This window comes from Arvicanthis niloticus, chromosome 5, assembly GCF_011762505.2.
Source record: "Arvicanthis niloticus isolate mArvNil1 chromosome 5, mArvNil1.pat.X, whole genome shotgun sequence".
NCBI classification, from domain to species: Eukaryota; Metazoa; Chordata; class Mammalia; order Rodentia; family Muridae; genus Arvicanthis; species Arvicanthis niloticus.
The window spans coordinates 16667482-16681290 of record NC_047662.1 but is presented as its reverse complement, the minus strand read 5'-3'; the positions used below and the strand labels follow the sequence as shown (position 1 = coordinate 16681290).

General features: G+C 46.8%; 1 protein-coding gene across 4 annotated transcripts in view; it reads left to right on the top strand.

Annotated features, from left to right (window-relative positions):
• Positions 1 to 9441: 9441 nt before the first annotated feature.
• The window catches only part of Hp1bp3 (heterochromatin protein 1 binding protein 3), a 28305-nt gene continuing 23937 nt past the window's right edge, over positions 9442 to 13809 (top strand). Inside the window, exon 1 of one of the 4 annotated variants that reach the window (XM_034501935.2) lies at positions 9442 to 9576. The gene's annotated coding sequence lies outside the window, so the exon portion shown is untranslated. Of the gene's footprint in view, positions 9577 to 9948; positions 10108 to 13809 lie in introns of those variants that run through there. The other 3 variants (XM_034501937.2, XM_034501938.2, XM_034501936.2) reach the window with 3 other exon arrangements.

The window sequence follows — 13809 nt, the reverse complement described above, 5'->3', positions numbered from 1 at the left end:
GCAATGGTACACAGTGTTTGCCTAGCATGAGTGAGGTTCTAGGTTCTATCCCCGGTACACGTGCCCCAAAAAATGACTCTTGAGGGAGTGGGCCACAGCCCTGGCAAGTTCCAAAGCCTAAAAATAACAGATGTTCCTTAAAGCCTGAGGCATCTACCGAAACGGGACATCCCACCTCTCCACAGCACAAGGAGTTCAAGGCCAGCCTGGTTCTATGTATTGAGACACAGCAAAAGGTGAGGTGGTGCAGAAAGGAGTGACAAGGCTGGAGATGGTTCATCAATTAAGTACACGTCTTTTCCAAGGGGATCTGAGTTTACTTGCCATTGTCTAAAACAGGTGGCTCACAACCACCTGTAACCTCAGCTCCTGGGGATCCAGTATCCTCTTCTGGCCTCTATGGGCTCATGTCCCTCCCAAAGACACATGAATGACAGAATAAGACATATACATTAAAACACTTGGTAAACTGATTTCCTAGTACCGCAGGCTGGCATCCAGTTTTCTTCACACCAGCTAGTGAAGATGGGCTTGCTTCCTTTTGCCAGGTGGGCAACTGTGAGCCCCAGAAGCTGTCCCTGCCATGTGTCAGGACTGACACCCTTAGTTGGTCTTAGTTGGTTTTAGGTCTAAATATTTCCCAAGAATATTATTACCACCAGAAACCTACCTTTCTTTCTTTCTTTGGGGAAATGACATACTGGGTCTATTCTGGGGTGGTGAGATTGGAGAACAGGGGTGTTAGCCTTGCCTCTGTTTCCTCATCTAAAGTAAAAATATATCTACTTGAGGGTTGTTTGGACCACAAACAGAGATCAAATATGGCAGGCGCCTTACCTGTGGCTCGTTGTTTTCTCCTGCCCGCTATAGCCTTTTTCATGTGGCCATGTACAATTAACAGATGCTGTCTTCACTTGTAGTTGGACACGCAGCCGGTGTTATATGTGTTATTCTCCTTTAGCATATTCTAGGAAACACTTTGCATGCTTCCTTCTGAATGGATAACAGACCTGGCGAAGACAGGGTTTCCCTGGGATTCAGGGATGCATTGTAAAGTACTCTCCTCCCTATAGGCAGAAATTTTTCTCAACCTACTTAATAAGGGCTCAACCTCTCCTCTCTCCCACCACTCACCAACAGTAGTGGAAAAGAAAAGTTCTTAGGACATGGGAGAAATAGACCTGTTCAGAAGAAGTTCTTTGGGGGTGAGTAATTTTCATTCTCAGGTATCAACAGTCCAGTCCTCTAGCAAAACACCAACATGAACCAGCAGCTACAGTCCAGTCCACTCAGCAGACACCACTCACTAATTAGCAAGGGCAGTTCAATCCAGAAGAAACTGTGAGGTTCACCAACTGGCCGGAGTCCACCTCAGAAGTGGCAAGAAGCCATAGGAACCTCATAAGATGTTCTCTGCTGAGTGTCTATGACATCACCACAATTAACAACACAACACAATGTAAGGCAAACCAATACATGCCTGCCTGCCTGCCTGCCTGCCTGCCTGCCTGCCTGCCTGCCTGCCTGCCTGCCAGTCAGCAAAGAATAGTGAGGCAGGGCAGAGCAAATCAAACCAAACCAAACCAATGCTCAAGCTCCTACCATTCTATGCTCATATTTATATTCCTTCCAAACATCACTCATCCTTTCACCTGTGTCTGCTTCAGCAAAACATCCTTTCACCTGTGTGCCCCAGCAAACCATCCTTCGACATAACTGACATTCCTAAGAAACCAGAAGTTTCCTCTTCACCTCTTACTGGTTAGTGTCCTTTTCAAATCACTTATTGCAGGGGGATGGGGGGGGGGGAGGTTTGCCATAAAACCCAATGGACTGAAAATAGTTAGTTTAAGAGTGTAGTCTGGGCCGGGCAGCAGTGGCGCACGCCTTTAAATCCCAGCACTTGGGAGGCAGAGACAGGCAGGTGGATTTCTAAATTCGAGGCCAGCCTGGTCTACAGAGTGAACACCAGGACAGCCAGGACTACACAGAGAAACCCTGTCTTGAGAGAGAGAGAGAGAGAGAGAGAGAGAGAGAGAGAGAGAGAGAGAGAGAGAGAGAGAGAGGCCTGGCAGGGTGGTTCTGCAGGTAAAGGCTCTTGATGCACACGGCTAGGGAAGGGATACTAAGTTGTTAACAGTTTCCTATGAAGCTATCTAAGGGGAAAAGAGGAAAGGTCTTAAGTGGGGACAAGGAAAACTTCTATTTGGGAAAAGGGAAAATTTCTATTCTATATACTACTCTAAATGGGGAAAGGTAAAAAATCCTATTCTATCTCTATTCTATCTGCCTATTCTAACTAACTCTCATCTCTTTGTCCTCAGTACTTAAACATCTTTCAGAACACATGGTCACATGTTACAAAGTTCATCACAAGTTCACACCAAAAATCAAATCATAAATTGAAATAGAAGTTTACAACAGAGAATGTTTACATGCATATCCATTAGGAGTAATTATCTGGCTAAACATCCATCACCTGTCTAGCTCCACAGGCTCACTGAAGGTTTAAAACTATAACTAAGAAATTAGTGAAGTTTTGTATAGATAAATCCAGGCAATATTTTATCTTCTATCCTAGCACCTATAATAAATTGTTAGTTCCCTATTAGTGACCTTTGGTTAATTGGTTTACAACCTCTTGGAATGTGCTCTGAGTAGGAGAAAGTCTGGTTACTATCTAAGAGCAATTAACTGATGACACTTGGAAGACTGGCAGAGTTCTCATCGCAGTTTTGACTATCAGAAAGGGACCTAATAGCAGTCCCACTATAAAAGAGCTTAATAATCATTGATATAATTTTAGGAATTCTTATAGGATCATCATTAAGACTTAAGAAGTCATCTATTTGTCTATATAGCATCACTACAAGACAGTACATCTTCGTGGATGTGCAGAGATCTGCTACAAAGGGGTGTGCTATTGCTTAGTGATTGTTACATATGTTTAATAATAATAATAATAATAATAATAATAATAGGAAAAGTATATCAATAGCAGGAATCTTTCCTAAAATAAGTCCTTTAGAGCCTTGCTGAATAAGGGCTCACTTGTCACAGATTATATAATAACCTAAGGCAAGCCATTTCAGAATGATCACCTGCTAATTATTAGCTTGTCCCATTATGGCTCCTGACACCAAGGCTGGCCTTGAACTTGCTACAAGGCCAAGGATGACCTTGAGCTTCCGATTCTCCTGTCTCTACCTTCCCGGTGGGATTACAAGCATGTGCAATTCAGGGCTCCTTGCATGCCAGGCAAACTCTACCGACTGAACTATTTCCTCTGGTCCCCAGCTGCAACAGACAACACTGTCCTTTTTATAAAAATAAATAAATAAACTTTAAATATTGTTACTTAAACAATTGTTTAGTACTGTTTATGTACATATGCAATATGTATGGGTGTTTACTGAGGCCAGAAGAGGCCATTGGATCCCCTGGAGCTGGAGTTCTGAGTGGTATTCAGACCAAGTGCAGTGCTGGGAACTTAACTCGGGTCCTATGACTAATAGCAAATATTCTTAACCACTGAGCCAGCTCTCCAGTGCCACACACACACCCTTAGGTATTGTTTCTGAAATCAAGTCCTTTAAGTAGCTTAGGCATGCAACTTGACATGCAGACCAGGCTAGCCCCAGCTCTGAGCCTCCCACTCCCGATCCCACCTCCTGGGTGCAAGGGTTGCAAGTATGTATCGCCACAACTGTCAGCCTTTGTTGCTTTGTTTTTTCTATTTTTCTCCTTATGACATCATCTAGCTATCTAGTTTAAGATAACCTTGAACTAACTGCTTCTTCAGCCTCAGCCTCCAGAGTGATGAGCATGTAACACCAAAATCAGCTTTGAGTATTCAGTCTTGACACACTTTGAAATTTTATGTCTGTCTCAGCCCCCTTCTCTGTGTCCCTCCTTCTCTCTGTTCCTTCATCCCTTCCTCCACCTTTCCTCCATCTGTCACAGTGGGTCCAATATTTCTAATTACAGACTTTTAAACATTTCTATTATTGGATTTACTTGTTTTTTTAGAGACAGGGCCTTGCTCTCTATAGCCCAGACTGGCCTTGAAGTTGTAACAATTCTCCTGTCTCAACCTCTTGAGTATTGGTATTACAGGCATGAGACACCATACCTAACCCACGCTTTCCTTAAATTTAAACATTACTGAAAAACAAACTATACCCTTAATCTTTTTCAAAAGTAACTATTACATTCATTTGTGTGTGCGCGGGTATAGGTGTTCTTGTGCTGTGTCATAAGTTACAGAGGTCAAAGGACAATTTGGATGAATTAGGATCTTACCTCCCACTAAGTGGGTCACCAGGGACTGAACTCAGCTTGTCAGGCTTGGCAGCAAGTGCCTGTGCCCACTGAGCCACCTCGCTGCCCAGAAGCTTCAGATTCCCCAGCTCCCATATTTACGGAACAAAGATGTTAGATGAAGCAACTTACTCAGTTTGCTGGAATTTTCTTGGTTTAAAAACCCAAAGTCTGGCCCAGACAAGGTGGTATGTGCCTTTAATCCCAGCATGCAGGAAGCAGAGGCAGGAGGATCTCTGTGAGTTCAAGCTCAGCCTGGTTTACATAGTTCCAGAACATCCAGGGCTACATAGAGAACCTGTCTCAAAAGATAAACCTAGACATCCCTCCTACCACCGACACTCATGTTCCCAGCCTCCAAGTTGTGAATATATGGGGACAGTTGGTCACACTGCCTGTCACTGAGCCTACTCACTGTCTCTGGTTACCCATCATCGGGTGGGCTGCTGAGCCACCCGGCAAAGATTGATCTTTTTTTTTTTTTTTTTTGGTTTTTCGAGACAGGGTTTCTCTGTGTAGCCCTGGCTGTCCTGGAACTCACTCTGTAGACCAGGCTAGCCTCGAACTCAGAAATCCGCCTGCCTCTGCCTCCCAAGTGCTGGGATTAAAGGCGTGCACCACCACTGCCCGGCGGCAAAGATTGATCTTAACAGCTATCAAGTATGAATGGAAGATCGAGCAGGGATGGCCTTGTGGACACTTTCACTTTCTCTATACAGTGAAACCAAGACTAGGTCTGCTCTAGCTGAACCAGCAGGCTAAGCAGGCTCTTCATCTCCTCAAATGCAGTGGTTTTTACCTCTGGCATGGGATAGCGGATAGAGGTGCAGTGTGTGTGTGTGTGGGGGGGGGTCCTCAATTGTCAGACTAAGCCCTGTAACTTGGGATATTCTAAGACATATCTGATAACATCCCTCCTGTTCTTGCCTTGAGGACTGAACTGTAAACTCTTCAACACCAAAGATGCTACAATTTAGAGAGTTGTGCTGAAAGTCTATCCTAGAGCTGAGGATGTAGCTCAGAGACTGAAACTTGCCTAGCACACTCAAGTCATGAGCAAACACACACCCTATAGTGAGAGGGAGGAAAGTCTCGTCTGTTTTTCTAGACGCTCCTCAGGTCAGTGGACATGATGGGTCCTACTGCACCATGAATTATGCTGACACCCATCAGGTTGGGTCACAGGCTCTCAAATGGAAGGCAGGTGGGCTCCGTGGGCTCCAACATAATAAGATGATGTCACTCTGTAAAACCTGATTGATTTTTATCCACTAGTTCAGAAAGCTTTTCTTTCCCCTTTGCACCCAGTGCCTCACACATACTGGAGCAACTATTCTGCAGAGCTACGCTCCAACTGTGGCTTTCCAACTTTAGCTTTGTCCAAAACTATTGGGCATAGATGTGTTTCAGAAATTTATAATTTTATTTACTGGGGTTCATATGTCAAACATGGACTCCAGAAGACATCTTTTTTGTTTGTTTGTTTTTGTTTTTTGAGACAGGGTTTCTCTGTGTAGTCCTGGCTGTCCTGGAACTCACTCTGTAGACCAGGCTGGCCTCGAACTCAGAAATCCGCCTGCCTCTGCCTCCCAAGTGCTGGGATTAAAGGCGTGCGCCACCACTGCCCGGCCCTCCAGAAGACATGTTGTGGGAGTCCCTTCTCACCAACGATATTGGTTTCTGGGGCTCCAACTCAAGTTGTCAGCTTGCTGGCAACCTCCTTTACTAGCTGAGCTAGCTCATCTGGCCTCCAGAATTCTGAATATTTCTGTCTATTCCTTTACCCCACTAGTGATTGAACCTAGGATCTTTCTCATGCCAGGCAAATAGTCTACCACTGAGCTATATACATCCCTAACCCTGGTATACAAAAGTTTTGAGAAAAACTTTCAAAGTTGATTACTGTGCTAAAAAGGAGTTATAACCATTGCCACCAGTAAACAGAGAATGTATAATGAAGAGGGAAGGGTGTCTGGGGATGCCGCTTATCTTGGCGTCAGTGATATCACAAATGATAACAGAAAAATCCTATGGACCCTTTTCCCCAGCCTCCATTTCTTTTTTCTAGAGAGATATGAATGGTCACTTCTGTTACTTTCCCATCTCAAGCTCCAGTAAGATTTGAGAGTCACTGTCCAGTCTTCTGGCTGGACATCAGGAAAATCAAGTGACACACTGCCAATCCCAGCCTCATTCATACTGAACACTCTGAAGGGACCCAAGCCTGAAGCTGCAATCCTGCAGCCACGACTCTCAGAAAGAAATGAGCCCACTCTATCGGAAACAGAAACCTCTCCCTACTGGCCAACCAAGGTTTATTCTTCAAAGTTCCCCTAGTAAATATAAGCCCTGAGTAAGACGGTAAAATGTTCCATGCTCAGCCTTGTGACTGCACCCCTGGGCGCTGGGCTGGAACTCTGAGTCAGTGAGCAGTTACTACAACTTTATCCATCTTCATGCCTGACTCCAAATACCCCCTTTCCTATACAAACGTGAAGTTTTAGTCCAACAGACTTATGTGCCATACAGGTCTACATCTGAGGACTTGGGTGGGAGAAAAAACCCATTATTGCCTTAACAATAGGCTGTGGATTCTGCAAAACTTGCTGTATGCTAAGATAAATATACATTACTTAGCTTTTGTTGAAATCTAGATATAGTGACTTTCTCAGGGTTTTATTTTCCAAGACAGGGTCTCTCTACATGGCCATGGGTGTCCTGGAACTCATTAAGTAGACAAGGCTATCCTTGAACTTAGAGAGATCTGCCCCATTCTACCTTCTGAATACGCCTTTAATCCCAGCACTTGGGAGGCAGAGACAGGCGGATTTCTGAGTTCCAGGACAGCCAAGGCTACACAGAGAAACCCTGTCTCGAAAAACCAAAAAAAAAAAAAAAAAAAAAAAAAAAAAAAAAAAGGGTGCACCATCATACCAGGTTCCAAGTACTTTCTTGAAACCTACAACTCAGTTTTTGGCAAGTACTTGGTTTTATGTTCTTGAAATTTTTGTTCTATCATTTTGCTTTCTTTTAAACAGAGTACAATTTGAAAAAAATCTTAGGCAAAAATCTGTGAGGAGGATGTCTCCCAACTCTTATTGGGATTATCTTGCATGAGGTAGGACTTAAAAATGTATAAGTAGCAGGTAAATCTTGGTGGCTTTGAGGTCACTCTGGTCTACACAGTAAGCACCAGGCCAGGCAATGCTGTGTTTTATAAAAATAAAGAGAAACTAGGGATATGTTTGGTGGAGGCTAGGTCTAGTGTGGATAAGGGGGTGCCTCCGTGGGCCCATGGTGAGGCATCCCTTCCCAGAGGGACCAGTCATGAGGCAGGTACAGTATAGAACAGAGTTTATTCAGGGCATGAAGAGGGGAGTTGAGGGAAAGGCAGAGAGAGAGAGAGAGAGAGAGAGAGAGAGAGAGAGAGAGAGAGAGAGAGAGAGAGAGGTAGAGAGAGAGGTAGAGAGGCTGGCCATGACTTGAGAGAACAGAACGGGGAGGGGAATGGGGAGAGAGGGAGCAGGACCAAGAGAACAGAGCAAGAGAGCAAGGCGGGGGTGGGGTGGGGGGTGGGGGGTGGGGGAAGGGGTCAAGCAGCCCCTATTACAGTGAGTCGGGCACACCCGGCTGTTGCCAGCCAACAGGCAAGACTACATAGAGAGATCTTGTTTCAAACACTGACACACACCAAATGTAGCAAGTTTGCAATTGTATCAATACATAAAAGTGGGATGGGGACAGAGGTCTCAGTGGCTGAGGTCCCTTGTTCTTGTAGAGGAGCTCGGTTTGATTCCCAGCACCCACATTAGACAGCTTACAACCGTCTAATTCAATTCCCAGGAGTGCAGACAATCCTCAGACATCTGCACACACCTGGTACACATACAAACAGGTGCGCGCACGCGCGCGCGCACACACACACACACACACACACACACACACACACACACACACCCCTTAAAGGATGGTTTTAAAAGCAACAGAATCATTAAAATGGAAGTCCTCAAAAAGATAAAAAACACTTTAATATTTAAAATTTTTTTCATACAACATATTTGATCATGTCCCCTCCACTACAAATCCTCTCATATCCTCCCCATAAATCCCTTTTGAAGAGCTTGACTATGACACCAGTGTTCCAGGGAATTGGTATTGTCACCAGTGCTGACGATTACCAGTGAGGAATTTTTGGTGGGGTGATTTATTTAATCTACTTAGAACTGTTGGAGTTTCAGCCACTATGGCTGGGAAAGCTAACGGCAGGTTGAGAGGACAGAAAGCCTAACTGGTTTCCTAAATGAGCCCTTAGATTGACCTGCAGCTGAGAACTGATCCACGGTGGGTGAGCTTCGGTGCAAGGCATGCACCAGCTCCATACCCACAAGGCTCCGGCTACTTTAGACAGACTGAATTTTTCCAAAGTGGCTTTTAAGAATTACACCTGCAATCCTTTATTTCCTTTTCTTCTTTACACAGGGTCTCATGCATTCCAAGCTGGCCTCAGGTTGGTTACCTACCCAAAGTGGCCTTGCAATTTCGAGCCGCTTGCGTCATCACACTGGCGAATGAACCCAGGGCTTTCTTCATACTAGACACGGACTCCTAACAACTGAACTACTTCTCCAGCCCCAAGAATTAGTTTTCAAAGGCAGTGATGTGTAAATTACATGAACAGGCAGATCTCAAAGTAAAGCGCCAAATAAAGCCTAATCCCGTGGGGTTTTTTTGGGGGGGGAGCGGGGGAGGGGAGGAGCTGTCTGTGTATGCAAATCAAGAAGCGGCAGACAGGCTCACGATGGAGAAAAGCATCTTCCAGGCCTTGTATGACCAGTCCTTGCTCACTACCCTGCCAATTCCGTGTAGACTCAGGAAGTGGCTGCTGTTGTTAAGCGCCGTCTTCCAGGGCTAAAGAGAGGCTGGAACCCCAAGCACGAAGGCCTCGGGATCAGGGACAGAGAACGCGCCAAGCACGCAGGACGCAGCCAGGAAGCTAGCTCCCAGCCGCACTCTGCCTTGCGACGCCCGCCGTCCCCCGAGCGCCCTGTCGCGCCCCTGCGCGCCCGCCGGGGACCCACTTCACGGGAGCGCGCGGGGGCGGGGCCGGCGCGGGGGCGCGCGCGCGAGGCCGCGGGCAGGGGGGCGGGGCGGCAGAGCTCGGTGCCCGGCCTGGAGGACAGCCGTGTCGGAGTCGGCGATCGGTGGTCCGCGGCAACGCTGAGAGGCCGTACGGGACGCGGGCGCCGGAGCTCAGAGGTAACGCGGGACGGACCCGGCGCGCAGGGAGTGGGCGCGGGCTCCGCGAGCGAGTGGCGGAGGCCACCGGCCTGGGCGCTGACGCCGCTGCCCGGGCGCAAGAGGCGGGACGCGGGGACCGAAAGCCGGAGGCTTTTGTCCGTTCGCCACGGCCGCTGCGCCCCCTCGCGTCGCGCCCGCCACCTGCCCCCTGCCCCTGGCGCGCGGGCCTCCTGGGCCCTGCGGTGCGCGCTCCCGCCCTTGTTTTGTTTGGACTTGGGGAGGAGGGGCGGCTCTTCCCTGGTCGTGTTCCCCCCCCCGAGTCTCAGTGCGCATGCTCCGTCGTGCGCCGCAGAGCCCTATTGGCTGCGGGCTCGCGCATGCTCCGAGGCCCGTGGCCCGACTTCCGCCGCGCCCTCCACTCGGCCTACTGTCAACTGTCTTCAAGCCGGTTCGAAAGATGCCGGCGGTAGTGACTGGCTGCGGCGGGCCCGCCCCCCCGGGTTCTCCGCCCCCGCCGCCGCCGTGGCCGCCATTACGGAGTTCCCAGTGGTGAGTGTGCGGAGCTGAGGCCCCGCAGGTCGCCGCCGCGTCCCCGCGGACCGGAGCGCGGAGCGGTCCCGGCGCCGAACCTCCGCTGCCACCCTCAGCAGCCCCGAGCCCGTCTCGGCCCCCCGCTCCGCCAGCTCTGCGTTTCCGCCGCCACGGCTCTGTCGCGCGGCCGCTCGCGCCTTTGTCTTGGCTGCTCTTTCAGGCGATGCTCAGCCTTTGGGCACTGTCGCTTCGTTGCTGTCGCCGCCGCCGCCGCTACCCTGACGGCCTTGCGCTTCTATGTTCCCGCGAGCCTACGCCTCCCTCAGCCCAGCGGCGCTCCCTAGGCCGACGCAGGATTGTCAGTGGCAGCCCAGGCCCGAGATGGTTTAGACTTAACCAGTCAGTCTTCCTTAACGTCCTTGAAGCTAAACCCTCCCGCACATGCAGAAGTGCTCATGCATGACTTCCCCCCAGGTTGCTTCCTGCACTTCTCTGTCCATTGCTTTGGAGAACGAGTCTTATTAGACCTAGACCTCATGCGCAAGCATCTTAGACATGAAATGTGGCTAGAGTCATTTTGCATTTGATCTTAGCCGAAAGGCCCAGACGCTATTAGAAAAGCGTTTAAAGTTGTTGTTGTTGTTGTTGTTTTTTTAATCTTCAATTTTATCGTCATCAGCATAGGCCATATAAAACTGCCACAAGCTTTTTCAATTCCTCGTACCTCTTTCGGTTTCAGAGTAATTTGTTCAAAGCTGATCACAGATTTTGTTTTGTTTTTGAGGCAGTCTCCCTAATGCTTCCTTGGGACTCTGCTCCTCCTCAGCCTCCTGTGTGTGAGTGCTGGGGGGCCGGGTGTGCTAGTGTGAACTGTCACCTGAGAGTTCACTTGTATTAGCGTTAAGATTGAGGTTCTTGGCCCTAGTTTTCGTACTTAAGAGGTGGACAACTGAAAGCTGACTTAACTGGAGTGGCTGGAGCTGTGTTTGATCGGCTTCTATCCCCGGCCACGATAGACATCACATAGACATCACGACATGCTAATTAATGAGATGGGAAAGTTGCCAGCAATCACGATGCATTATCTGAGTGAGGAAACTAAACCTGGGAGCTATGTGAGGTATTTAGTGGTTTATTAATGACATTAGAAAGTATGTATATTACATGGAGTTTATGGTGACTTATAAAATTCTGGCACCCTTGCTAAAAAACAAAACAAAAAAAAACACGCTGATTCTAAAGAATAGCAGTAATTTGAAATACATGCTGTAGCCCCAGACCTATTCTAATGGAATAAAGTACAACCATGAAATTGAGCTTTCTACTTCTGCAAGATTTTATTGCCTATAATAAAACAATTTAGGCATCTCCCTTGTCAAAAGTAAGTCATGTTACTATTCTAGCATCCAGATAAAAAGAACCCAAAAATTGTGGCCATAGGAGAACTTTATAAACCCTAAGTGAAAATATATTTTGGTTTCCACACCATATGAATTCAGGTTAAAGAACCATTTTCGTTCTTTAATAAATATTTGTTGAACTCTCATTCTGACCTTGCTATCTTTTAGGCACCTAGTTTGTATCTGTGACTCAGTAGAAAAAAACAAACAAACAAACCCTATCCATGTCCACAGTGGTGTGCAGCTGTAATGCCAGCACTGGGGAGGCGGGCTAAGAACTCAGTCGTGCTCTGCTACATACCAAGCTTTGATGCCAACCCAGGCTACTTAAGGCCTCCCTGAGCCTCATTCCTCCCAAAAATATCCTGGCCAGGGAGCTAATACAGCTGGTTGAAAGTTCTCATCATTCAGAGTGTTGTAACAATCTGTTACAAGGCACACTGATAATGTTAGGGCAGTCCTGGCTGCCCATCCATGTGGCTCTGTTAGCTGTTAATGAAGAGTGAATTTAAGCTGGGCATAGTGGCACACGACTTTAATCCCAGCACTTGGGAGACAGGCAGGTGGCTCTCTGTGGGTTTGAGGACAGCCTTGTCTACATATTTCCTGGACAGCCAGGACTACATAGTGAAACTATGTTTCAAACAAAAAGTGAGTTTAACAACCCACTAAGCCTATTACAGAAGGCCAAAAAAATGCTATGGGTTGGCATTCTGTGGTCTTTAGTAAATAGATTCAGAACTGAGGCAGACATTTTAAAATATTTTCCCTAAATAACTATAGGTAGTTTTTATTACATGCATTTATTTGGGGTGGAGAGTGTGGAGCATGTGCTCACCACCATGCTTGTGCTGAAGTCAGAAGACAACCTTGAGAAGTTGGTTCTCATAACTCTACCCTGTGGATAGCAGGGGTCAAATTCAGGTGATCAGACTTGTCTGTCTGTAAGTACCTTTGTCTCCTGAGGGTCTCAGGGGCTGTGTGCATGTGCACATGAGTGTGTGTGTTAGTATGCTCTCCCACCTAGTGTTATTGTAGGTTAGGAAGAATTCCTCAGCAGTGTCACTTTCCAAAGGATGATGTGATCATAATGGTTTACTTCTATATGGTGTTTGCCTGGGGAAATAGCACCTTTCATTTCCTTTTCCTTGTTATTTTCAGGGAGAATACATTACTACGTAAGTACTACTTGTTTGCACTGAGATCCTCATGCAAATAAATGAAGTCATGTCCTGAGCCATCCTGGGTTGTTTTTTTGTTTTGTTTTGTTTTGTTTTTTAGGGGCAGGATAGGGTTTGAGACTGAGTTTCTCTGTGTGGCCCTGGCTGTCCTGGAACTCATTTGTGCAGGCCAGGTTGGTTTTACACTCAGAGATCTCTCTGCCTTTGCCTCCCTTTACCCCTAGTGCTGAGGTTAAATGAATGCAACACTAGACTTAGCATGTTTTACATTGGTTGTGTGACTGTCAAGAATTTGAAATATTTGTAGCTATTTCTAATTTGCTGTTGTCAATGAGATTTTGGGGGGGGGGGCAATCTGAGTGGGCAGACTGAGGAACGACTGGGGTGATCTTCATTCCTGATCATCTTCTCTCAGCCTCCTGTAGTGCTGGGTTACCGTTGAGTGCACTGTCCCAGCTGCATTCCTTCAGCTGTCTTTGCAACTGATAACAGAAGTGTAGAATCGTCACTTTGTTTCCAGAAGATTTTCTCTGGCCGAAAGCACTCTGTTTGATGTTTTCAAGTTTTACCCTAGTTTGTTGTGGCCTGGGACCATTACATGACATGCTAAAAGGTCTTAAATGTCTAAAAGATTAAAGTAGAAATTAAGTTAATTATTCCCCATCTTTGTTAATTGCTCGTTAGCACAGAGACCTAATAAATAGCCATTTTCATCTACTAATTTTATTGCAGAATATCAGGGTCCTAGATTTACATTATATGTATCGCTTACACATACGTGTACAAGTGTGGAGGCCAGAGGTCACAGACAGGAGTCTTCCTCAGATGCTCTCCATCTTATATTGTGAGACAAAGTCTCACACCAAGCCTGGGCTTCGTCATTTCCCCTACACTGGTTAGCTGGTGAGCTTTGGGGCTCTATTCCAGGGCTGAGGTTATAGATGAGCACTGCCACATGCAGCTTTTACATGTATGTTCAGAATCTGAACACCGCAGGTCCACATGCTTACATGACACTTTATCAGCTGAACAGGCCCCCTCTAGTGTTTTTTGTTTTTCTTTTTAAGGACACAGGAATGTTGATGATCAGGTAAATTTCGGTGACTACATGAGGTTTATTTATTTGTGGGTCCTTGTTT